General features: G+C 42.2%; 29 non-coding genes across 29 annotated transcripts; all 29 read right to left on the bottom strand.

Moving 5' to 3' along the window:
• Positions 1–87: 87 nt before the first annotated feature.
• LOC138408916 (5S ribosomal RNA) lies at positions 88–206 on the bottom strand. Its single transcript, XR_011242237.1, has one exon. It is a non-coding gene; the product is annotated as a 5S ribosomal RNA (ribosomal RNA).
• A 490-nt stretch (positions 207–696) lies between these two features.
• LOC138409184 (5S ribosomal RNA) lies at positions 697–815 on the bottom strand. The gene has a single exon (XR_011242504.1). It is a non-coding gene; the product is annotated as a 5S ribosomal RNA (ribosomal RNA).
• A 490-nt stretch (positions 816–1,305) lies between these two features.
• LOC138409183 (5S ribosomal RNA) lies at positions 1,306–1,424 on the bottom strand. The gene has a single exon (XR_011242503.1). It is a non-coding gene; the product is annotated as a 5S ribosomal RNA (ribosomal RNA).
• A 490-nt stretch (positions 1,425–1,914) lies between these two features.
• Positions 1,915–2,033, bottom strand: LOC138409181 (5S ribosomal RNA). Its single transcript, XR_011242501.1, has one exon. It is a non-coding gene; the product is annotated as a 5S ribosomal RNA (ribosomal RNA).
• A 491-nt stretch (positions 2,034–2,524) lies between these two features.
• Positions 2,525–2,643, bottom strand: LOC138408712 (5S ribosomal RNA). Its single transcript, XR_011242031.1, has one exon. It is a non-coding gene; the product is annotated as a 5S ribosomal RNA (ribosomal RNA).
• A 490-nt stretch (positions 2,644–3,133) lies between these two features.
• Positions 3,134–3,252, bottom strand: LOC138409057 (5S ribosomal RNA). Its single transcript, XR_011242378.1, has one exon. It is a non-coding gene; the product is annotated as a 5S ribosomal RNA (ribosomal RNA).
• A 490-nt stretch (positions 3,253–3,742) lies between these two features.
• LOC138409056 (5S ribosomal RNA) lies at positions 3,743–3,861 on the bottom strand. Its single transcript, XR_011242377.1, has one exon. It is a non-coding gene; the product is annotated as a 5S ribosomal RNA (ribosomal RNA).
• A 490-nt stretch (positions 3,862–4,351) lies between these two features.
• LOC138408915 (5S ribosomal RNA) lies at positions 4,352–4,470 on the bottom strand. The gene has a single exon (XR_011242236.1). It is a non-coding gene; the product is annotated as a 5S ribosomal RNA (ribosomal RNA).
• A 490-nt stretch (positions 4,471–4,960) lies between these two features.
• On the bottom strand, positions 4,961–5,079 carry LOC138408914 (5S ribosomal RNA). The gene has a single exon (XR_011242235.1). It is a non-coding gene; the product is annotated as a 5S ribosomal RNA (ribosomal RNA).
• A 490-nt stretch (positions 5,080–5,569) lies between these two features.
• LOC138409306 (5S ribosomal RNA) lies at positions 5,570–5,688 on the bottom strand. The gene has a single exon (XR_011242626.1). It is a non-coding gene; the product is annotated as a 5S ribosomal RNA (ribosomal RNA).
• Positions 5,689–6,178: 490 nt separating this feature from the next.
• LOC138408912 (5S ribosomal RNA) lies at positions 6,179–6,297 on the bottom strand. Its single transcript, XR_011242233.1, has one exon. It is a non-coding gene; the product is annotated as a 5S ribosomal RNA (ribosomal RNA).
• Positions 6,298–6,787: 490 nt separating this feature from the next.
• Positions 6,788–6,906, bottom strand: LOC138409257 (5S ribosomal RNA). Its single transcript, XR_011242577.1, has one exon. It is a non-coding gene; the product is annotated as a 5S ribosomal RNA (ribosomal RNA).
• Positions 6,907–7,396: 490 nt separating this feature from the next.
• Positions 7,397–7,515, bottom strand: LOC138408911 (5S ribosomal RNA). Its single transcript, XR_011242232.1, has one exon. It is a non-coding gene; the product is annotated as a 5S ribosomal RNA (ribosomal RNA).
• Positions 7,516–8,005: 490 nt separating this feature from the next.
• Positions 8,006–8,124, bottom strand: LOC138408910 (5S ribosomal RNA). The gene has a single exon (XR_011242231.1). It is a non-coding gene; the product is annotated as a 5S ribosomal RNA (ribosomal RNA).
• Positions 8,125–8,614: 490 nt separating this feature from the next.
• Positions 8,615–8,733, bottom strand: LOC138408909 (5S ribosomal RNA). The gene has a single exon (XR_011242230.1). It is a non-coding gene; the product is annotated as a 5S ribosomal RNA (ribosomal RNA).
• A 490-nt stretch (positions 8,734–9,223) lies between these two features.
• Positions 9,224–9,342, bottom strand: LOC138408908 (5S ribosomal RNA). The gene has a single exon (XR_011242229.1). It is a non-coding gene; the product is annotated as a 5S ribosomal RNA (ribosomal RNA).
• A 490-nt stretch (positions 9,343–9,832) lies between these two features.
• On the bottom strand, positions 9,833–9,951 carry LOC138409256 (5S ribosomal RNA). The gene has a single exon (XR_011242576.1). It is a non-coding gene; the product is annotated as a 5S ribosomal RNA (ribosomal RNA).
• Positions 9,952–10,441: 490 nt separating this feature from the next.
• LOC138407938 (5S ribosomal RNA) lies at positions 10,442–10,560 on the bottom strand. Its single transcript, XR_011241256.1, has one exon. It is a non-coding gene; the product is annotated as a 5S ribosomal RNA (ribosomal RNA).
• Positions 10,561–11,050: 490 nt separating this feature from the next.
• LOC138409180 (5S ribosomal RNA) lies at positions 11,051–11,169 on the bottom strand. The gene has a single exon (XR_011242500.1). It is a non-coding gene; the product is annotated as a 5S ribosomal RNA (ribosomal RNA).
• Positions 11,170–11,659: 490 nt separating this feature from the next.
• Positions 11,660–11,778, bottom strand: LOC138409255 (5S ribosomal RNA). The gene has a single exon (XR_011242575.1). It is a non-coding gene; the product is annotated as a 5S ribosomal RNA (ribosomal RNA).
• Positions 11,779–12,268: 490 nt separating this feature from the next.
• Positions 12,269–12,387, bottom strand: LOC138408907 (5S ribosomal RNA). Its single transcript, XR_011242228.1, has one exon. It is a non-coding gene; the product is annotated as a 5S ribosomal RNA (ribosomal RNA).
• Positions 12,388–12,877: 490 nt separating this feature from the next.
• On the bottom strand, positions 12,878–12,996 carry LOC138407937 (5S ribosomal RNA). The gene has a single exon (XR_011241255.1). It is a non-coding gene; the product is annotated as a 5S ribosomal RNA (ribosomal RNA).
• A 490-nt stretch (positions 12,997–13,486) lies between these two features.
• LOC138409179 (5S ribosomal RNA) lies at positions 13,487–13,605 on the bottom strand. The gene has a single exon (XR_011242499.1). It is a non-coding gene; the product is annotated as a 5S ribosomal RNA (ribosomal RNA).
• Positions 13,606–14,095: 490 nt separating this feature from the next.
• Positions 14,096–14,214, bottom strand: LOC138408906 (5S ribosomal RNA). The gene has a single exon (XR_011242227.1). It is a non-coding gene; the product is annotated as a 5S ribosomal RNA (ribosomal RNA).
• Positions 14,215–14,704: 490 nt separating this feature from the next.
• Positions 14,705–14,823, bottom strand: LOC138409254 (5S ribosomal RNA). Its single transcript, XR_011242574.1, has one exon. It is a non-coding gene; the product is annotated as a 5S ribosomal RNA (ribosomal RNA).
• A 490-nt stretch (positions 14,824–15,313) lies between these two features.
• LOC138409201 (5S ribosomal RNA) lies at positions 15,314–15,432 on the bottom strand. Its single transcript, XR_011242521.1, has one exon. It is a non-coding gene; the product is annotated as a 5S ribosomal RNA (ribosomal RNA).
• A 490-nt stretch (positions 15,433–15,922) lies between these two features.
• Positions 15,923–16,041, bottom strand: LOC138408905 (5S ribosomal RNA). Its single transcript, XR_011242226.1, has one exon. It is a non-coding gene; the product is annotated as a 5S ribosomal RNA (ribosomal RNA).
• A 490-nt stretch (positions 16,042–16,531) lies between these two features.
• Positions 16,532–16,650, bottom strand: LOC138407936 (5S ribosomal RNA). The gene has a single exon (XR_011241254.1). It is a non-coding gene; the product is annotated as a 5S ribosomal RNA (ribosomal RNA).
• Positions 16,651–17,140: 490 nt separating this feature from the next.
• On the bottom strand, positions 17,141–17,259 carry LOC138409156 (5S ribosomal RNA). The gene has a single exon (XR_011242476.1). It is a non-coding gene; the product is annotated as a 5S ribosomal RNA (ribosomal RNA).
• Between the last annotated feature and the right edge of the window lie 6,705 nt (positions 17,260–23,964).

The following is a 23,964-nucleotide window of genomic DNA, read 5'->3' as shown; positions in this document are numbered from 1 at the left end:
TTTGATGAACAGTCTTTCCTGCTCTTTCCAAGAGGTGTCTCCTCTGAAGCAGCAGCAACAGCGCCCTCTGCAAAGAAAAGTCTAAAAAGCTTACAGCACCTGGTATTCCCAGGCGGTCTCCCATTCAAGTACTAACCAGGCCCGACCCTGCTTAGCTTCCGAGATCGGACGAGATTGGGCGTGTTCAGGGTGGTATGGCCGTAAGCGATTAACTCCACCCACAATACCTCCTTTATACATGTGAATCATCACCATCATCAATGGTTCTTCTGTTGCTTTGCAACCATAGCATCTTGAGGTGTGGGTGGGCGTGAGGGTCAATTGTTCCAAAATCAATCTCAAGGTGCAATTTTGTCATATCGTTGCAAGAAAAAAATCATTACAATTTTCAAAAATGACCTTCAGCAATATTGTCAGTGTTTCATATCCAGTTGTTTCCCTGATGCAGAGTAAACTCCCTGCTCTTTCATCGCTCTCTCCAAATAAGACAATTTGAAAATGATATGTTAATAAAACATGAATAAAGTAGTGTTTTGATTAGAAACAAATCTGATGAATGCTCACTTTCACCTTTCAGTGATGATGTGAGGGTTCCATATTCTTTTTTCCTTTGATGAACAGTCTTTCCTGCTCTTTCCAAGAGGTGTCTCCTCTGAAGCAGCAGCAACAGCGCCCTCTGCAAAGAAAAGTCTAAAAAGCTTACAGCACCTGGTATTCCCAGGCGGTCTCCCATTCAAGTACTAACCAGGCCCGACCGTGCTTAGTTTCCGAGATCAGACGAGATCGGGCGTGTTCAGGGTGGTATGGCCGTAAGCGATTAACTCCACCCACAATACCTCCTTTATACATGTGAATCATCACCATCATCAATGGTTCTTCTGTTGCTTTGCAACCATAGAATCTTGAGGTGTGGGTGGGCAGGGGGGTCAATTGTTCCAAAATCAATCTCAAGGTGCAATTTTGTCATATCGTTGCAAGAAAAAAATCATTACAATTTTCAAAAATGACCTTCAGCAATATTGTCAGTGTTTCATATCCAGTTGTTTCCCTGATGCAGAGTAAACTCCCTGCTCTTTCATCGCTCTCTCCAAATAAGACAATTTGAAAATGATATGTTAATAAAACATGAATAAAGTAGTGTTTTGATTAGAAACAAATCTGATGAATGCTCACTTTCACCTTTCAGTGATGATGTGAGGGTTCCATATTCTTTTTTCCTTTGATGAACAGTCTTTCCTGCTCTTTCCAAGAGGTGTCTCCTCTGAAGCAGCAGCAACAGCGCCCTCTGCAAAGAAAAGTCTAAAAAGCTTACAGCACCTGGTATTCCCAGGCGGTCTCCCATTCAAGTACTAACCAGGCCCGACCGTGCTTAGTTTCCGAGATCAGACGAGATCGGGCGTGTTCAGGGTGGTATGGCCGTAAGCGATTAACTCCACCCACAATACCTCCTTTATACATGTGAATCATCACCATCATCAATGGTTCTTCTGTTGCTTTGCAACCATAGAATCTTGAGGTGCGGGTGGGCAGGGGGGTCAATTGTTCCAAAATCAATCTCAAGGTGCAATTTTGTCATATCGTTGCAAGAAAAAAATCATTACAATTTTCAAAAATGACCTTCAGCAATATTGTCAGTGTTTCATATCCAGTTGTTTCCCTGATGCAGAGTAAACTCCCTGCTCTCTCATCGCTCTCTCCAAATAAGACAATTTGAAAATGATATGTTAATAAAACATGAATAAAGTAGTGTTTTGATTAGAAACAAATCTGATGAATGCTCACTTTCACCTTTCAGTGATGATGTGAGGGTTCCATATTCTTTTTTCCTTTGATGAACAGTCTTTCCTGCTCTTTCCAAGAGGTGTCTCCTCTGAAGCAGCAGCAACAGCGCCCTCTGCAAAGAAAAGTCTAAAAAGCTTACAGCACCTGGTATTCCCAGGCGGTCTCCCATTCAAGTACTAACCAGGCCCGACCGTGCTTAGTTTCCGAGATCAGACGAGATCGGGCGTGTTCAGGGTGGTATGGCCGTAAGCGATTAACTCCACCCACAATACCTCCTTTATACATGTGAATCATCACCATCATCAATGGTTCTTCTGTTGCTTTGCAACCATAGAATCTTGAGGTGCGGGTGGGCAGGGGGGTCAATTGTTCCAAAATCAATCTCAAGGTGCAATTTTGTCATATCGTTGCAAGAAAAAAAATCATTACAATTTTCAAAAATGACCTTCAGCAATATTGTCAGTGTTTCATATCCAGTTGTTTCCCTGATGCAGAGTAAACTCCCTGCTCTCTCATCGCTCTCTCCAAATAAGACAATTTGAAAATGATATGTTAATAAAACATGAATAAAGTAGTGTTTTGATTAGAAACAAATCTGATGAATGCTCACTTTCACCTTTCAGTGATGATGTGAGGGTTCCATATTCTTTTTTCCTTTGATGAACAGTCTTTCCTGCTCTTTCCAAGAGGTGTCTCCTCTGAAGCAGCAGCAACAGCGCCCTCTGCAAAGAAAAGTCTAAAAAGCTTACAGCACCTGGTATTCCCAGGCGGTCTCCCATTCAAGTACTAACCAGGCCCGACCCTGCTTAGCTTCCAAGATCGGACGAGATCGGGCGTGTTCAGGGTGGTATGGCCGTAAGCGATTAACTCCACCCACAATACCTCCTTTATACATGTGAATCATCACCATCATCAATGGTTCTTCTGTTGCTTTGCAACCATAGCATCTTGAGGTGTGGGTGGGCGTGAGGGTCAATTGTTCCAAAATCAATCTCAAGGTGCAATTTTGGCATATCGTTGCAAGAAAAAAATCATTACAATTTTCAAAAATGACCTTCAGCAATATTGTCAGTGTTTCATATCCAGTTGTTTCCCTGATGCAGAGTAAACTCCCTGCTCTTTCATCGCTCTCTCCAAATAAGACAATTTGAAAATGATATGTTAATAAAACATGAATAAAGTAGTGTTTTGATTAGAAACAAATCTGATGAATGCTCACTTTCACCTTTCAGTGATGATGTGAGGGTTCCATATTCTTTTTTCCTTTGATGAACAGTCTTTCCTGCTCTTTCCAAGAGGTGTCTCCTCTGAAGCAGCAGCAACAGCGCCCTCTGCAAAGAAAAGTCTAAAAAGCTTACAGCACCTGGTATTCCCAGGCGGTCTCCCATTCAAGTACTAACCAGGCCCGACCCTGCTTAGCTTCCGAGATCGGACGAGATTGGGCGTGTTCAGGGAGGTATGGCCGTAAGCGATTAACTCCACCCACAATACCTCCTTTATACATGTGAATCATCACCATCATCAATGGTTCTTCTGTTGCTTTGCAACCATAGCATCTTGAGGTGTGGGTGGGCGTGAGGGTCAATTGTTCCAAAATCAATCTCAAGGTGCAATTTTGGCATATCGTTGCAAGAAAAAAATCATTACAATTTTCAAAAATGACCTTCAGCAATATTGTCAGTGTTTCATATCCAGTTGTTTCCCTGATGCAGAGTAAACTCCCTGCTCTTTCATCGCTCTCTCCAAATAAGACAATTTGAAAATGATATGTTAATAAAACATGAATAAAGTAGTGTTTTGATTAGAAACAAATCTGATGAATGCTCACTTTCACCTTTCAGTGATGATGTGAGGGTTCCATATTCTTTTTTCCTTTGATGAACAGTCTTTCCTGCTCTTTCCAAGAGGTGTCTCCTCTGAAGCAGCAGCAACAGCGCCCTCTGCAAAGAAAAGTCTAAAAAGCTTACAGCACCTGGTATTCCCAGGCGGTCTCCCATTCAAGTACTAACCAGGCCCGACCCTGCTTAGCTTCCGAGATCGGACGAGATTGGGCGTGTTCAGGGAGGTATGGCCGTAAGCGATTAACTCCACCCACAATACCTCCTTTATACATGTGAATCATCACCATCATCAATGGTTCTTATGTTGCTTTGCAACCATAGCATCTTGAGGTGTGGGTGGGCGTGAGGGTCAATTGTTCCAAAATCAATCTCAAGGTGCAATTTTGTCATATCGTTGCAAGAAAAAAATCATTACAATTTTCAAAAATGACCTTCAGCAATATTGTCAGTGTTTCATATCCAGTTGTTTCCCTGATGCAGAGTAAACTCCCTGCTCTTTCATCGCTCTCTCCAAATAAGACAATTTGAAAATGATATGTTAATAAAACATGAATAAAGTAGTGTTTTGATTAGAAACAAATCTGATGAATGCTCACTTTCACCTTTCAGTGATGATGTGAGGGTTCCATATTCTTTTTTCCTTTGATGAACAGTCTTTCCTGCTCTTTCCAAGAGGTGTCTCCTCTGAAGCAGCAGCAACAGCGCCCTCTGCAAAGAAAAGTCTAAAAAGCTTACAGCACCTGGTATTCCCAGGCGGTCTCCCATTCAAGTACTAACCAGGCCCGACCCTGCTTAGCTTCCGAGATCGGACGAGATTGGGCGTGTTCAGGGTGGTATGGCCGTAAGCGATTAACTCCACCCACAATACCTCCTTTATACATGTGAATCATCACCATCATCAATGGTTCTTCTGTTGCTTTGCAACCATAGCATCTTGAGGTGTGGGTGGGCGGGAGGGTCAATTGTTCCAAAATCAATCTCAAGGTGCAATTTTGTCATATCGTTGCAAGAAAAAAATCATTACAATTTTCAAAAATGACCTTCAGCAATATTGTCAGTGTTTCATATCCAGTTGTTTCCCTGATGCAGAGTAAACTCCCTGCTCTTTCATCGCTCTCTCCAAATAAGACAATTTGAAAATGATATGTTAATAAAACATGAATAAAGTAGTGTTTTGATTAGAAACAAATCTGATGAATGCTCACTTTCACCTTTCAGTGATGATGTGAGGGTTCCATATTCTTTTTTCCTTTGATGAACAGTCTTTCCTGCTCTTTCCAAGAGGTGTCTCCTCTGAAGCAGCAGCAACAGCGCCCTCTGCAAAGAAAAGTCTAAAAAGCTTACAGCACCTGGTATTCCCAGGCGGTCTCCCATTCAAGTACTAACCAGGCCCGACCCTGCTTAGCTTCCGAGATCGGACGAGATTGGGCGTGTTCAGGGTGGTATGGCCGTAAGCGATTAACTCCACCCACAATACCTCCTTTATACATGTGAATCATCACCATCATCAATGGTTCTTCTGTTGCTTTGCAACCATAGCATCTTGAGGTGTGGTTGGGCGGGAGGGTCAATTGTTCCAAAATCAATCTCAAGGTGCAATTTTGTCATATCGTTGCAAGAAAAAAATCATTACAATTTTCAAAAATGACCTTCAGCAATATTGTCAGTGTTTCATATCCAGTTGTTTCCCTGATGCAGAGTAAACTCCCTGCTCTTTCATCGCTCTCTCCAAATAAGACAATTTGAAAATGATATGTTAATAAAACATGAATAAAGTAGTGTTTTGATTAGAAACAAATCTGATGAATGCTCACTTTCACCTTTCAGTGATGATGTGAGGGTTCCATATTCTTTTTTCCTTTGATGAACAGTCTTTCCTGCTCTTTCCAAGAGGTGTCTCCTCTGAAGCAGCAGCAACAGCGCCCTCTGCAAAGAAAAGTCTAAAAAGCTTACAGCACCTGGTATTCCCAGGCGGTCTCCCATTCAAGTACTAACCAGGCCCGACCCTGCTTAGCTTCCGAGATCGGACGAGATTGGGTGTGTTCAGGGTGCAATGGCCGTAAGCGATTAACTCCACCCACAATACCTCCTTTATACATGTGAATCATCACCATCATCAATGGTTCTTCTGTTGCTTTGCAACCATAGCATCTTGAGGTGTGGGTGGGCGGGAGGGTCAATTGTTCCAAAATCAATCTCAAGGTGCAATTTTGTCATATCGTTGCAAGAAAAAAATCATTACAATTTTCAAAAATGACCTTCAGCAATATTGTCAGTGTTTCATATCCAGTTGTTTCCCTGATGCAGAGTAAACTCCCTGCTCTTTCATCGCTCTCTCCAAATAAGACAATTTGAAAATGATATGTTAATAAAACATGAATAAAGTAGTGTTTTGATTAGAAACAAATCTGATGAATGCTCACTTTCACCTTTCAGTGATGATGTGAGGGTTCCATATTCTTTTTTCCTTTGATGAACAGTCTTTCCTGCTCTTTCCAAGAGGTGTCTCCTCTGAAGCAGCAGCAACAGCGCCCTCTGCAAAGAAAAGTCTAAAAAGCTTACAGCACCTGGTATTCCCAGGCGGTCTCCCATTCAAGTACTAACCAGGCCCGACCCTGCTTAGCTTCCGAGATCGGACGAGATTGGGCGTGTTCAGGGTGGTATGGCCGTAAGCGATTAACTCCACCCACAATACCTCCTTTATACATGTGAATCATCACCATCATCAATGGTTCTTCTGTTGCTTTGCAACCATAGCATCTTGAGGTGTGGTTGGGCGGGAGGGTCAATTGTTCCAAAATCAATCTCAAGGTGCAATTTTGTCATATCGTTGCAAGAAAAAAATCATTACAATTTTCAAAAATGACCTTCAGCAATATTGTCAGTGTTTCATATCCAGTTGTTTCCCTGATGCAGAGTAAACTCCCTGCTCTCTCATCGCTCTCTCCAAATAAGACAATTTGAAAATGATATGTTAATAAAACATGAATAAAGTAGTGTTTTGATTAGAAACAAATCTGATGAATGCTCACTTTCACCTTTCAGTGATGATGTGAGGGTTCCATATTCTTTTTTCCTTTGATGAACAGTCTTTCCTGCTCTTTCCAAGAGGTGTCTCCTCTGAAGCAGCAGCAACAGCGCCCTCTGCAAAGAAAAGTCTAAAAAGCTTACAGCACCTGGTATTCCCAGGCGGTCTCCCATTCAAGTACTAACCAGGCCCGACCCTGCTTAGCTTCAGAGATCGGACGAGATTGGGCGTGTTCAGGGTGGTATGGCCGTAAGCGATTAACTCCACCCACAATACCTCCTTTATACATGTGAATCATCACCATCATCAATGGTTCTTCTGTTGCTTTGCAACCATAGCATCTTGAGGTGTGGGTGGGCGTGAGGGTCAATTGTTCCAAAATCAATCTCAAGGTGCAATTTTGTCATATCGTTGCAAGAAAAAAATCATTACAATTTTCAAAAATGACCTTCAGCAATATTGTCAGTGTTTCATATCCAGTTGTTTCCCTGATGCAGAGTAAACTCCCTGCTCTTTCATCGCTCTCTCCAAATAAGACAATTTGAAAATGATATGTTAATAAAACATGAATAAAGTAGTGTTTTGATTAGAAACAAATCTGATGAATGCTCACTTTCACCTTTCAGTGATGATGTGAGGGTTCCATATTCTTTTTTCCTTTGATGAACAGTCTTTCCTGCTCTTTCCAAGAGGTGTCTCCTCTGAAGCAGCAGCAACAGCGCCCTCTGCAAAGAAAAGTCTAAAAAGCTTACAGCACCTGGTATTCCCAGGCGGTCTCCCATTCAAGTACTAACCAGGCCCGACCCTGCTTAGCTTCCGAGATCGGACGAGATTGGGCGTGTTCAGGGTGGTATGGCCGTAAGCGATTAACTCCACCCACAATACCTCCTTTATACATGTGAATCATCACCATCATCAATGGTTCTTCTGTTGCTTTGCAACCATAGCATCTTGAGGTGTGGGTGGGCGTGAGGGTCAATTGTTCCAAAATCAATCTCAAGGTGCAATTTTGTCATATCGTTGCAAGAAAAAAATCATTACAATTTTCAAAAATGACCTTCAGCAATATTGTCAGTGTTTCATATCCAGTTGTTTCCCTGATGCAGAGTAAACTCCCTGCTCTTTCATCGCTCTCTCCAAATAAGACAATTTGAAAATGATATGTTAATAAAACATGAATAAAGTAGTGTTTTGATTAGAAACAAATCTGATGAATGCTCACTTTCACCTTTCAGTGATGATGTGAGGGTTCCATATTCTTTTTTCCTTTGATGAACAGTCTTTCCTGCTCTTTCCAAGAGGTGTCTCCTCTGAAGCAGCAGCAACAGCGCCCTCTGCAAAGAAAAGTCTAAAAAGCTTACAGCACCTGGTATTCCCAGGCGGTCTCCCATTCAAGTACTAACCAGGCCCGACCCTGCTTAGCTTCCGAGATCGGACGAGATTGGGCGTGTTCAGGGTGGTATGGCCGTAAGCGATTAACTCCACCCACAATACCTCCTTTATACATGTGAATCATCACCATCATCAATGGTTCTTCTGTTGCTTTGCAACCATAGCATCTTGAGGTGTGGGTGGGCGTGAGGGTCAATTGTTCCAAAATCAATCTCAAGGTGCAATTTTGTCATATCGTTGCAAGAAAAAAATCATTACAATTTTCAAAAATGACCTTCAGCAATATTGTCAGTGTTTCATATCCAGTTGTTTCCCTGATGCAGAGTAAACTCCCTGCTCTTTCATCGCTCTCTCCAAATAAGACAATTTGAAAATGATATGTTAATAAAACATGAATAAAGTAGTGTTTTGATTAGAAACAAATCTGATGAATGCTCACTTTCACCTTTCAGTGATGATGTGAGGGTTCCATATTCTTTTTTCCTTTGATGAACAGTCTTTCCTGCTCTTTCCAAGAGGTGTCTCCTCTGAAGCAGCAGGAACAGCGCCCTCTGCAAAGAAAAGTCTAAAAAGCTTACAGCACCTGGTATTCCCAGGCGGTCTCCCATTCAAGTACTAACCAGGCCCGACCCTGCTTAGCTTCCGAGATCGGACGAGATTGGGCGTGTTCAGGGTGGTATGGCCGTAAGCGATTAACTCCACCCACAATACCTCCTTTATACATGTGAATCATCACCATCATCAATGGTTCTTCTGTTGCTTTGCAACCATAGCATCTTGAGGTGTGGGTGGGCGTGAGGGTCAATTGTTCCAAAATCAATCTCAAGGTGCAATTTTGTCATATCGTTGCAAGAAAAAAATCATTACAATTTTCAAAAATGACCTTCAGCAATATTGTCAGTGTTTCATATCCAGTTGTTTCCCTGATGCAGAGTAAACTCCCTGCTCTCTCATCGCTCTCTCCAAATAAGACAATTTGAAAATGATATGTTAATAAAACATGAATAAAGTAGTGTTTTGATTAGAAACAAATCTGATGAATGCTCACTTTCACCTTTCAGTGATGATGTGAGGGTTCCATATTCTTTTTTCCTTTGATGAACAGTCTTTCCTGCTCTTTCCAAGAGGTGTCTCCTCTGAAGCAGCAGCAACAGCGCCCTCTGCAAAGAAAAGTCTAAAAAGCTTACAGCACCTGGTATTCCCAGGCGGTCTCCCATTCAAGTACTAACCAGGCCCGACCCTGCTTAGCTTCCGAGATCGGACGAGATTGGGCGTGTTCAGGGTGGTATGGCCGTAAGCGATTAACTCCACCCACAATACCTCCTTTATACATGTGAATCATCACCATCATCAATGGTTCTTCTGTTGCTTTGCAACCATAGCATCTTGAGGTGTGGTTGGGCGGGAGGGTCAATTGTTCCAAAATCAATCTCAAGGTGCAATTTTGTCATATCGTTGCAAGAAAAAAATCATTACAATTTTCAAAAATGACCTTCAGCAATATTGTCAGTGTTTCATATCCAGTTGTTTCCCTGATGCAGAGTAAACTCCCTGCTCTCTCATCGCTCTCTCCAAATAAGACAATTTGAAAATGATATGTTAATAAAACATGAATAAAGTAGTGTTTTGATTAGAAACAAATCTGATGAATGCTCACTTTCACCTTTCAGTGATGATGTGAGGGTTCCATATTCTTTTTTCCTTTGATGAACAGTCTTTCCTGCTCTTTCCAAGAGGTGTCTCCTCTGAAGCAGCAGCAACAGCGCCCTCTGCAAAGAAAAGTCTAAAAAGCTTACAGCACCTGGTATTCCCAGGCGGTCTCCCATTCAAGTACTAACCAGGCCCGACCCTGCTTAGCTTCAGAGATCGGACGAGATTGGGCGTGTTCAGGGTGGTATGGCCGTAAGCGATTAACTCCACCCACAATACCTCCTTTATACATGTGAATCATCACCATCATCAATGGTTCTTCTGTTGCTTTGCAACCATAGCATCTTGAGGTGTGGGTGGGCGTGAGGGTCAATTGTTCCAAAATCAATCTCAAGGTGCAATTTTGTCATATCGTTGCAAGAAAAAAATCATTACAATTTTCAAAAATGACCTTCAGCAATATTGTCAGTGTTTCATATCCAGTTGTTTCCCTGATGCAGAGTAAACTCCCTGCTCTTTCATCGCTCTCTCCAAATAAGACAATTTGAAAATGATATGTTAATAAAACATGAATAAAGTAGTGTTTTGATTAGAAACAAATCTGATGAATGCTCACTTTCACCTTTCAGTGATGATGTGAGGGTTCCATATTATTTTTTCCTTTGATGAACAGTCTTTCCTGCTCTTTCCAAGAGGTGTCTCCTCTGAAGCAGCAGCAACAGCGCCCTCTGCAAAGAAAAGTCTAAAAAGCTTACAGCACCTGGTATTCCCAGGCGGTCTCCCATTCAAGTACTAACCAGGCCCGACCCTGCTTAGCTTCCGAGATCGGACGAGATCGGGCGTGTTCAGGGTGGTATGGCCGTAAGCGATTAACTCCACCCACAATACCTCCTTTATACATGTGAATCATCACCATCATCAATGGTTCTTCTGTTGCTTTGCAACCATAGCATCTTGAGGTGTGGGTGGGCGTGAGGGTCAATTGTTCCAAAATCAATCTCAAGGTGCAATTTTGGCATATCGTTGCAAGAAAAAAATCATTACAATTTTCAAAAATGACCTTCAGCAATATTGTCAGTGTTTCATATCCAGTTGTTTCCCTGATGCAGAGTAAACTCCCTGCTCTTTCATCGCTCTCTCCAAATAAGACAATTTGAAAATGATATGTTAATAAAACATGAATAAAGTAGTGTTTTGATTAGAAACAAATCTGATGAATGCTCACTTTCACCTTTCAGTGATGATGTGAGGGTTCCATATTCTTTTTTCCTTTGATGAACAGTCTTTCCTGCTCTTTCCAAGAGGTGTCTCCTCTGAAGCAGCAGCAACAGCGCCCTCTGCAAAGAAAAGTCTAAAAAGCTTACAGCACCTGGTATTCCCAGGCGGTCTCCCATTCAAGTACTAACCAGGCCCGACCGTGCTTAGTTTCCGAGATCAGACGAGATCGGGCGTGTTCAGGGTGGTATGGCCGTAAGCGATTAACTCCACCCACAATACCTCCTTTATACATGTGAATCATCACCATCATCAATGGTTCTTCTGTTGCTTTGCAACCATAGCATCTTGAGGTGTGGTTGGGCGGGAGGGTCAATTGTTCCAAAATCAATCTCAAGGTGCAATTTTGTCATATCGTTGCAAGAAAAAAATCATTACAATTTTCAAAAATGACCTTCAGCAATATTGTCAGTGTTTCATATCCAGTTGTTTCCCTGATGCAGAGTAAACTCCCTGCTCTCTCATCGCTCTCTCCAAATAAGACAATTTGAAAATGATATGTTAATAAAACATGAATAAAGTAGTGTTTTGATTAGAAACAAATCTGATGAATGCTCACTTTCACCTTTCAGTGATGATGTGAGGGTTCCATATTCTTTTTTCCTTTGATGAACAGTCTTTCCTGCTCTTTCCAAGAGGTGTCTCCTCTGAAGCAGCAGCAACAGCGCCCTCTGCAAAGAAAAGTCTAAAAAGCTTACAGCACCTGGTATTCCCAGGCGGTCTCCCATTCAAGTACTAACCAGGCCCGACCCTGCTTAGCTTCAGAGATCGGACGAGATTGGGCGTGTTCAGGGTGGTATGGCCGTAAGCGATTAACTCCACCCACAATACCTCCTTTATACATGTGAATCATCACCATCATCAATGGTTCTTCTGTTGCTTTGCAACCATAGCATCTTGAGGTGTGGGTGGGCGTGAGGGTCAATTGTTCCAAAATCAATCTCAAGGTGCAATTTTGTCATATCGTTGCAAGAAAAAAATCATTACAATTTTCAAAAATGACCTTCAGCAATATTGTCAGTGTTTCATATCCAGTTGTTTCCCTGATGCAGAGTAAACTCCCTGCTCTTTCATCGCTCTCTCCAAATAAGACAATTTGAAAATGATATGTTAATAAAACATGAATAAAGTAGTGTTTTGATTAGAAACAAATCTGATGAATGCTCACTTTCACCTTTCAGTGATGATGTGAGGGTTCCATATTCTTTTTTCCTTTGATGAACAGTCTTTCCTGCTCTTTCCAAGAGGTGTCTCCTCTGAAGCAGCAGCAACAGCGCCCTCTGCAAAGAAAAGTCTAAAAAGCTTACAGCACCTGGTATTCCCAGGCGGTCTCCCATTCAAGTACTAACCAGGCCCGACCCTGCTTAGCTTCCGAGATCGGACGAGATTGGGCGTGTTCAGGGTGGTATGGCCGTAAGCGATTAACTCCACCCACAATACCTCCTTTATACATGTGAATCATCACCATCATCAATGGTTCTTCTGTTGCTTTGCAACCATAGCATCTTGAGGTGTGGGTGGGCGTGAGGGTCAATTGTTCCAAAATCAATCTCAAGGTGCAATTTTGTCATATCGTTGCAAGAAAAAAATCATTACAATTTTCAAAAATGACCTTCAGCAATATTGTCAGTGTTTCATATCCAGTTGTTTCCCTGATGCAGAGTAAACTCCCTGCTCTTTCATCGCTCTCTCCAAATAAGACAATTTGAAAATGATATGTTAATAAAACATGAATAAAGTAGTGTTTTGATTAGAAACAAATCTGATGAATGCTCACTTTCACCTTTCAGTGATGATGTGAGGGTTCCATATTCTTTTTTCCTTTGATGAACAGTCTTTCCTGCTCTTTCCAAGAGGTGTCTCCTCTGAAGCAGCAGCAACAGCGCCCTCTGCAAAGAAAAGTCTAAAAAGCTTACAGCACCTGGTATTCCCAGGCGGTCTCCCATTCAAGTACTAACCAGGCCCGACCCTGCTTAGCTTCCGAGATCGGACGAGATCGGGCGTGTTCAGGGTGGTATGGCCGTAAGCGATTAACTCCACCCACAATACCTCCTTTATACATGTGAATCATCACCATCATCAATGGTTCTTCTGTTGCTTTGCAACCATAGCATCTTGAGGTGTGGGTGGGCGTGAGGGTCAATTGTTCCAAAATCAATCTCAAGGTGCAATTTTGGCATATCGTTGCAAGAAAAAAATCATTACAATTTTCAAAAATGACCTTCAGCAATATTGTCAGTGTTTCATATCCAGTTGTTTCCCTGATGCAGAGTAAACTCCCTGCTCTTTCATCGCTCTCTCCAAATAAGACAATTTGAAAATGATATGTTAATAAAACATGAATAAAGTAGTGTTTTGATTAGAAACAAATCTGATGAATGCTCACTTTCACCTTTCAGTGATGATGTGAGGGTTCCATATTCTTTTTTCCTTTGATGAACAGTCTTTCCTGCTCTTTCCAAGAGGTGTCTCCTCTGAAGCAGCAGCAACAGCGCCCTCTGCAAAGAAAAGTCTAAAAAGCTTACAGCACCTGGTATTCCCAGGCGGTCTCCCATTCAAGTACTAACCAGGCCCGACCGTGCTTAGTTTCCGAGATCAGACGAGATCGGGCGTGTTCAGGGTGGTATGGCCGTAAGCGATTAACTCCACCCACAATACCTCCTTTATACATGTGAATCATCACCATCATCAATGGTTCTTCTGTTGCTTTGCAACCATAGAATCTTGAGGTGCGGGTGGGCAGGGGGGTCAATTGTTCCAAAATCAATCTCAAGGTGCAATTTTGTCATATCGTTGCAAGAAAAAAATCATTACAATTTTCAAAAATGACCTTCAGCAATATTGTCAGTGTTTCATATCCAGTTGTTTCCCTGATGCAGAGTAAACTCCCTGCTCTCTCATCGCTCTCTCCAAATAAGACAATTTGAAAATGATATGTTAATAAAACATGAATAAAGTAGTGTTTTGATTAGAAACAAATCTGATGAATGCTCACTTTCACCTTTCAGTGATGATGTGAGGGTTCCATATTCTTTTTTCCTTTGATGAACAGTCTTTCCTGCTCTTTCCAAGAGGTGTCTCCTCTGAAGCAGCAGCAACAGCGCCCTCTGCAAAGAAAAGTCTAAAAAGCTTACAGCACCTGGTATTCCCAGGCGGTCTCCCATTCAAGTACTAACCAGGCCCGACCCTGCTTAGCTTCCGAGATCGGACGAGATTGGGCGTGTTCAGGGTGGTATGGCCGTAAGCGATTAACTCCACCCACAATACCTCCTTTATACATGTGAATCATCACCATCATCAATGGTTCTTCTGTTGCTTTGCAACCATAGCATCTTGAGGTGTGGTTGGGCGGGAGGGTCAATTGTTCCAAAATCAATCTCAAGGTGCAATTTTGTCATATCGTTGCAAGAAAAAAATCATTACAATTTTCAAAAATGACCTTCAGCAATATTGTCAGTGTTTCATATCCAGTTGTTTCCCTGATGCAGAGTAAACTCCCTGCTCTCTCATCGCTCTCTCCAAATAAGACAATTTGAAAATGATATGTTAATAAAACATGAATAAAGTAGTGTTTTGATTAGAAACAAATCTGATGAATGCTCACTTTCACCTTTCAGTGATGATGTGAGGGTTCCATATTCTTTTTTCCTTTGATGAACAGTCTTTCCTGCTCTTTCCAAGAGGTGTCTCCTCTGAAGCAGCAGCAACAGCGCCCTCTGCAAAGAAAAGTCTAAAAAGCTTACAGCACCTGGTATTCCCAGGCGGTCTCCCATTCAAGTACTAACCAGGCCCGACCCTGCTTAGCTTCAGAGATCGGACGAGATTGGGCGTGTTCAGGGTGGTATGGCCGTAAGCGATTAACTCCACCCACAATACCTCCTTTATACATGTGAATCATCACCATCATCAATGGTTCTTCTGTTGCTTTGCAACCATAGCATCTTGAGGTGTGGGTGGGCGTGAGGGTCAATTGTTCCAAAATCAATCTCAAGGTGCAATTTTGTCATATCGTTGCAAGAAAAAAATCATTACAATTTTCAAAAATGACCTTCAGCAATATTGTCAGTGTTTCATATCCAGTTGTTTCCCTGATGCAGAGTAAACTCCCTGCTCTTTCATCGCTCTCTCCAAATAAGACAATTTGAAAATGATATGTTAATAAAACATGAATAAAGTAGTGTTTTGATTAGAAACAAATCTGATGAATGCTCACTTTCACCTTTCAGTGATGATGTGAGGGTTCCATATTCTTTTTTCCTTTGATGAACAGTCTTTCCTGCTCTTTCCAAGAGGTGTCTCCTCTGAAGCAGCAGCAACAGCGCCCTCTGCAAAGAAAAGTCTAAAAAGCTTACAGCACCTGGTATTCCCAGGCGGTCTCCCATTCAAGTACTAACCAGGCCCGACCATGCTTAGCTTCCGAGATCGGACGAGATTGGGCGTGTTCAGGGTGGTATGGCCGTAAGCGATTAACTCCACCCACAATACCTCCTTTATACATGTGAATCATCACCATCATCAATGGTTCTTCTGTTGCTTTGCAACCATAGCATCTTGAGGTGTGGGTGGGCGTGAGGGTCAATTGTTCCAAAATCAATCTCAAGGTGCAATTTTGTCATATCGTTGCAAGAAAAAAATCATTACAATTTTCAAAAATGACCTTCAGCAATATTGTCAGTGTTTCATATCCAGTTGTTTCCCTGATGCAGAGTAAACTCCCTGCTCTTTCATCGCTCTCTCCAAATAAGACAATTTGAAAATGATATGTTAATAAAACATGAATAAAGTAGTGTTTTGATTAGAAACAAATCTGATGAATGCTCACTTTCACCTTTCAGTGATGATGTGAGGGTTCCATATTCTTTTTTCCTTTGATGAACAGTCTTTCCTGCTCTTTCCAAGAGGTGTCTCCTCTGAAGCAGCAGGAACAGCGCCCTCTGCAAAGAAAAGTCTAAAAAGCTTACAGCACCTGGTATTCCCAGGCGGTCTCCCATTCAAGTACTAACCAGGCCCGACCCTGCTTAGCTTCCGAGATCGGACGAGATTGGGCGTGTTCAGGGTGGTATGGCCGTAAGCGATTAACTCCACCCACAATACCTCCTTTATACATGTGAATCATCACCATCATCAATGGTTCTTCTGTTGCTTTGCAACCATAGCATCTTGAGGTGTGGGTGGGCGTGAGGGTCAATTGTTCCAAAATCAATCTCAAGGTGCAATTTTGGCATATCGTTGCAAGAAAAAAATCATTACAATTTTCAAAAATGACCTTCAGCAATATTGTCAGTGTTTCATATCCAGTTGTTTCCCTGATGCAGAGTAAACTCCCTGCTCTTTCATCGCTCTCTCCAAATAAGACAATTTGAAAATGATATGTTAATAAAACATGAATAAAGTAGTGTTTTGATTAGAAACAAATCTGATGAATGCTCACTTTCACCTTTCAGTGATGATGTGAGGGTTCCATATTCTTTTTTCCTTTGATGAACAGTCTTTCCTGCTCTTTACAAGAGGTGTCTCCTCTGAAGCAGCAGCAACAGCGCCCTCTGCAAAGAAAAGTCTAAAAAGCTTACAGCACCTGGTATTCCCAGGCGGTCTCCCATTCAAGTACTAACCAGGCCCGACCCTGCTTAGCTTCCGAGATCGGACGAGATCGGGCGTGTTCAGGGTGGTATGGCCGTAAGCGATTAACTCCACCCACAATACCTCCTTTATACATGTGAATCATCACCATCATCAATGGTTCTTCTGTTGCTTTGCAACCATAGCATCTTGAGGTGTGGGTGGGCGTGAGGGTCAATTGTTCCAAAATCAATCTCAAGGTGCAATTTTGGCATATCGTTGCAAGAAAAAAATCATTACAATTTTCAAAAATGACCTTCAGCAATATTGTCAGTGTTTCATATCCAGTTGTTTCCCTGATGCAGAGTAAACTCCCTGCTCTTTCATCGCTCTCTCCAAATAAGACAATTTGAAAATGATATGTTAATAAAACATGAATAAAGTAGTGTTTTGATTAGAAACAAATCTGATGAATGCTCACTTTCACCTTTCAGTGATGATGTGAGGGTTCCATATTCTTTTTTCCTTTGATGAACAGTCTTTCCTGCTCTTTCCAAGAGGTGTCTCCTCTGAAGCAGCAGCAACAGCGCCCTCTGCAAAGAAAAGTCTAAAAAGCTTACAGCACCTGGTATTCCCAGGCAGTCTCCCATTCAAGTACTAACCAGGCCCGACCCTGCTTAGCTTCCGAGATCGGACGAGATTGGGCGTGTTCAGGGTGGTATGGCTGTAAGCGATTAACTCCACCCACAATACCTCCTTTATACATGTGAATCATCACCATCATCAATGGTTCTTCTGTTGCTTTGCAACCATAGCATCTTGAGTTGTGGGTGGGCGGGAGGGTCAATTGTTCCAAAATCAATCTCAAGGTGCAATTTTGTCATATCGTTGCAAGAAAAAAATCATTACAATTTTCAAAAATGACCTTCAGCAATATTGTCAGTGTTTCATATCCAGTTGTTTCCCTGATGCAGAGTAAACTCCCTGCTCTCTCATCGCTCTCTCCAAATAAGACAATTTGAAAATGATATGTTAATAAAACATGAATAAAGTAGTGTTTTGATTAGAAACAAATCTGATGAATGCTCACTTTCACCTTTCAGTGATGATGTGAGGGTTCCATATTCTTTTTTCCTTTGATGAACAGTCTTTCCTGCTCTTTCCAAGAGGTGTCTCCTCTGAAGCAGCAGCAACAGCGCCCTCTGCAAAGAAAAGTCTAAAAAGCTTACAGCACCTGGTATTCCCAGGCGGTCTCCCATTCAAGTACTAACCAGGCCCGACCCTGCTTAGCTTCCGAGATCGGACGAGATTGGGCGTGTTTTTTTTTTTTTTTTCTTTTATTATCAAAAATAGATTGAATTTACATTTTTTTTACATACATTTGTTTTTTACATCGTTCGTTTACATGTTTGCCTCTGTCAGGTCTTAACTTTTCACATGTATACATCACTCGATACAGGAAACACACAAATCAATAAAAGCAATAAAACCAACCAAAAACAAAAAGGCCCAAAACAAATCTTAACCAAAATCCATTCTCACCTCATTCACATCTCCATTCGTTATTTCTATGAAGGTGCTCCCGTCCACAAACCCTTTCTGAAAGTCGTCTTTCCCAATGTAGCTGTGCATCACTTTCACATCCCTTTCTGTCAAATTTTTAAAAACATTCCACACGTCACATTTTCTCCTTTCATACTGCGCAGTGTTTCTCCTTAGTTTCACTGCATATCGTGCGTGGCTCAGGACATAGTTTAACAGATTTACATTGCATCCTCTCTTTCTCTCCACCACTCCAAACAACCACAGCTTCTTCCATTCGCTTCTCCCCACAAAGTCTCCCTCCCAGCACCTATTTATTAACTCCCTTATTTTCCCAAAGTACACCCTTAGTTCCCCACATTCAACAAACTCATGCATACATGTCTCCACTCCCACTTCACATACGTCACATTCCTTTCCCACCTCCCGGTCAAACTTGCTCTTTATCAGGTTGTTGTATATCCTGTTGTGCCTTAGCATGTAGTCAAAGTGTTCACATTCAGTCGTGTTCCACTTCACTCTCAGATTGGTCCATATTTGCTTTGCATCCATGTTATCCATTACTTTGACCCACACTTTCTCTGCAGCCGGCCTCCTCAGTTCTTTCTCCCTCATACATTCATATATCATCCTTGTTTTTACATCCTTCAGACTCAACTTGCACTCCCCTTCCCCTACATACATATCTATTTCATCTTCTCCTCCGTTCACGTTCTCTCTCTCAATCATTTCCTTCCATTCTTTGGGCATTGCTTTTTTTATTTTTTCTATGACCCCTTCAGCTGTACCCGGCCATATTTCATCCCCATTCCCCCTGACCTCATCTACAATCACCTGTGCCCTCATAAAACCCGGTGTGTACTCGTACACCATGTCCCTCACCTTCCTTATCCCTGCTCTCCATATTACCCTGTTAAAGATGGTCTCCCCCTCCACTGTGATTTTTGGATTTAAAAACGCTGGCTGCTCCCATACCTGCTTTACATTTTTGCATTCATACTTCACAAAACTCAGAAACTCTCCCCACGCTCCCAGCATCTCTTTGTAATAATCAGTCACTCCATCTAACATCCCTTTTTTCATTTTCATATACACTCCACTCTCACCACACCCTCCAGTTTTGTTGATAGCTTCTGTTAAACACACCTTCCACACCTGATCACTTTTATTCTTTAAGTATCTCACCATCATTTTCACCCTCAGTGCTTTTTTTTTCCTCTCTAAGTTAACCAGTTTCAGTCCCCCATCTTCATACTCATTTTCTAGTACTTCCCTTGCTATTCTAACCCCCTTCCCATCCCACAAAAAGTCACTCACCATCCCTCCCACTTCTTTCATCACTTTCTCAGGCACATCCATCACATTCATCACATACACCAGCTTGCTCATTATTAAACAATTTACTACAATTACCTTCCCTTTTAGCTTCAATCCTCTTCTCTTCCAAAACCCTAACGTCTTTCTAATCCTATTCACTATCCCCTCATACTGCCTATCTCTCCCTTCTTTCTCCTCTATCCCTAAATTTACACCTAACACCTTCATATACCCTTTGTTTTCCTTCATTCTGATCTCCTCCCTCTCTTCTCTGTTCTCCCCTATGTACATTATCTCTGATTTCTCTATGTTTACTTTTGCTCCTGATGCCCTACCATACTGCTCTACACTTTTTAAAACCTCTACTACACTTTCTTTGTCCCTAACTGTCACTGTTGTGTCGTCTGCGTATTGATATAGCGTGCTCATCTGTCCACCCGGTAGTTCTATGCCCTTAATCCCTCTATTTTGCAATATTAGTGCCGCTAGCGGCTCTGCTGACAAGGCGTACAGCAGAGCCGATAGCGGACATCCTTGTCTAACTGATCTCTCTAATCTAAACTCCTCTGTCACTATCCCGTTTATTTTTATCTTACTCGCTGCTCTTTCATACATCCTCCTTATCCATCTTATCATCCTATTTCCAAAACCCACTTTATCTAATACCTTATATAAATACCCATGATCTACTCTATCAAATGCTTTATTCAGATCCAAACTCGCTACTATCCCTATATTGTTCCCCTTCATGTGTGTGATGGTGTCCCTAATACTGCTTATTGTGTCGGCTATGTCTCTTCCTGGTATGCTATATGCTTGTGTGCTTCCCACCACCGTCCCTATAACCCCCTTTATCCTATTCGCTAATACCTTTGCTAATATTTTATAATCACCATTTAACATTGTGAGTGGTCTGTAATTTTCTAATTTGTTCCTGCTCCCTTTTTTGTAAATTATACTAACTAGCCCTATTGTCATGCTGTGTGGCATCTCTCCCTTCTCTTCTATATACCTAAATAATCTATCTAACACTGGCACTAATTCTTCCTTAAACTCTATATAAAACTCTCCTATTATCCCATCTATCCCTGGACTTTTATTTCTGCCTAACTCATCTATTGCTTTCCCTATCTCTCCCTTAGTTATCTCTCCTTCACATCCTTCTCTGTCCTCATCACTCAGCCTAGCTTCCATCTTTTCTATCACCTGCCTGCTACTCTCCTCATCTACTTCTTCTTTCTTAAATAACTCCCTATAGAATTCTCCTACTCTTTCCACTATCCCTACAAAGTCAGTTATTCTTTCCCCTCTCTTTCCCTCCACTTGCTCAAAATAGTTATTCTTTTGCCTTACCTTCTCTAGCCCTAAGAAATAACTTGTACATTTTTCCCCCTCTACTACATCTCTTGCCTTACTTCTAATTATTGCTCCCTTGCACTTTCCCTGTTCTATCTCTTTCAGTTCATCTTTCTTCTTTATATATTCCCCCAAATCATACTTGCCATCCCCCTCAGCTTTCTTTTCCTCTTCTCTCAACTCCTCTTTTAACTTTTTTTCCTTCTCTCTCTGTGTTTTCCCCCTCTTCCTACTGTGTTTTATGCTCATGGTCCGTACTCCCTCTTTTACCCCTTCCCACCACCTCCCTATATCTTCCTCATACATCCTGTCATCCTTCTCCCACCTTATGTATTCTCTCACTTCTTTTTTATATTTTTCATCTCTCAGCAACTCCCCATTCATGCACCACAGTCCCCCTCCTCTTCTCTCTGTTTCCCTTCCTATTGTAAATTTTAGCACCTTGTGATCACTAATAGTTGTGATTTTGTAATCTATACCACTTATCCTTTCTGCTATGCCCTTTGTGCTCAATACTAAATCTATCCTACTCTGTTTTAATTTTCCCTTCACCACTTGCATTCGTGAGTACTCTCTCCCCTCAGGATTTCTTTCTCTCCATACATCACTCAGTCCTTTCACACTTTTAATCTTTTCTAACATTCCTCTGGATGTATCATTCTTAAAACACATGTTCTCCGCCACATCCAATTTCCCACACCACACATTAAAGTCTCCTACTATCATACAGTTGCCATCACACATTGTTCCCATTTTTTCAAACATCCTCTTTCTCTCTTTCTCCTCATTTGGTGCATGCACATTTATCAGTTTTATGTTTTCATTCCTATATTTAAATTTTATCCCTATCATCCTGCCATCTTCCCCATCGTCACACTTGCTCACATCCTCTATCACTCCTCTTTTTATTAAAATCGCTACCCCCCCTGCTTCCCCATAACCATTGCTTGCATACACATCTCCCATCCATTCCTTCTCCACTTCTCTCATACTCCTTTCATCCCAGTGTGTCTCCTGGATACATATTATGTCACTTTTCCCCAATCCATACATCTGTTCTCTCTTACTTTTATTTCTTAGCCCTCTTGCATTAATTGATATTATTTCAATCATTATTATTATTAGGATGCTTAGTTTCATTTTTTGTTCTTATTTTTGCTTTTCTTATTCATCCTATTGTGCCTCTCTGTATTCTGTCGCTTCCTAATTTGCGTTATTTTCTCAGACAGTTCCATATCAGTTTCGGAATCTACCGTTTGTGACGCGTGTGACTCCTCACCGGCCTCTGTGGGAGTCGCTCCGTCCGTCACTTTCCTCCTCTCCCCCGTCTTGTCTTTTCCTCGCCTTTTCTCCTCCTTCTCCTCCGTCTCCATGCCTGCCTTGTCCGCTCCGTCTTCCTTTCCTTCCGTTTTGTCCTTCTCCTCTGCCGTCGCCGCCCGCATCTTCTCTCCTCTCCTCCTGCCTGCGTCCACCTCTGCATCCTTTCCTTGCCTTTTCTCCTCGGTCTCCAGTTCTGCCTTGTCCGCTCCGTCTCTCTTTCCTTTCCTCGTCACCTTCCTCTCCGCCGGCTCCCTCTCTCCTCTCTCCTTGTCGGCGTCCACCTTCACCGCCTCCTCCGTCGCTCCATTATTTTCCTCTCTCCCGTCGTCCTTCTGCACCTCTCCTGCTCCGCTCGTGCTCACCGGTCCCTCCTCAACTCCCTCGTCCACACTCTCCATGTCCTCCGTGTCTCTGTCCTCGCTGTTTTCACTCTCGCTCCCATCTCCGCTCTCATCCACCTCACTTTTTTCTCCTTCCGCCTCACTTTCCTTGCAGCTGCAGTTCTGATTTAGGTTTTTACACATCTCACATCTTTTCTTCCCTTGGCTGCACTCCCTAGCAAAGTGTCCCTGAATTCCACATCTATGGCACTGGAACTCAGGGCACTCCCTCATTATGTGCCCGGGTTGGATGCACATCCTGCACACCCTGACCTGTTTGTCATGAATGACTCTAAAATATTCGCTCCCCAGTGCTGTTTCAAATTTAGTTGAATATGGCAATGACTGCACTTGGTTATTGAATCTCACTTTCATGAACCTAGTTCCATCTGCCACATTGGTTCCCGGCCACATCCTCCTCTTTATTGGTGATGCAGCCGAGACTCCCCACCCCTTCAATTTTTCCAGGATTTTTTCATCTCCTATATAAAAGGGGAGATTTAGAAATGACACTACCAGCTCATCGTTTGTGAGTTCCCTGGCGTGTATCCTGGTGTCCCCCATCTTAAATCCCTCCATGAGCCTGTCTTTTCCTCTCGGATGGCTCATGGACATCTCATACTTATTCCTGCCAATAAATCTGCACGCCACCAGCCCTCCACATAGCTCACGCACGCATCTCATGAGCTCCATTGCGCTGATCTCATTTTCTCCCTCCATTTCCACACTCACGGTCAACTTCCTTACCTCTCTCTCTGTGCTTTCGCCGCTCTGGCTCAGCACAACAGCGGGGGTAGCCGCGCTACTCATCCGCTCCGTGTTCTCCTCCACCGCTCCCTCCATGGGACCGACACAGAAGCCCCCGTACAGCGCGTCGCTGTTACGGGGAGATATATCAATGTCAGCTATCACAACGCTAACGTCCGGTTGGATAGCTGCATACACACATAGAAAAAAGGAAAAAGGAAAAAGAAAAGTAGAAAAATAGAAAAATAGAGAGATAGATCGTGAAGAAGTTGGAAAAAAAGTACTGAGTAGGTCATCCGTGGTGCTCTACTTCCGCGTCAAGCTGACGTCACTCCGTGGTGCGTTCAAGGGCGTTCGGGCTGGTTTGGCCGTAAGCGATTAACTCCACCCACAATACCTCCTTTATACATGTGAATCATCACCATCATCAATGGTTCTTCTGTTGCTTTGCAACCATAGCATCTTGAGGTGTGGGTGGGCGTGAGGGTCAATTGTTCTAAAATCAATCTCAAGGTGCAATTTTGTCATATCGTTGCAAGAAAAAAATCATTACAATTTTCAAAAATGACCTTCAGCAATATTGTCAGTGTTTCATATCCAGTTGTTTCCCTGATGCAAAGTAAACTCCCTGCTCTTTCATCGCTCTCTCCAAATAAGACAATTTGAAATTGATATGTTAATAAAACATGAATAAAGTAGTGTTTTGATTAGAAACAAATCTGATGAATGCTCACTTTCACCTTTCAGTGATGATGTGAGGGTTCCATATTCTTTT

Source organism: Paralichthys olivaceus, chromosome 5 (genome assembly GCF_024713975.1).
Source record: "Paralichthys olivaceus isolate ysfri-2021 chromosome 5, ASM2471397v2, whole genome shotgun sequence".
Taxonomy (NCBI): domain Eukaryota; kingdom Metazoa; phylum Chordata; class Actinopteri; order Pleuronectiformes; family Paralichthyidae; genus Paralichthys; species Paralichthys olivaceus.
This window is presented reverse-complemented; position numbering and strand designations above follow the sequence as displayed.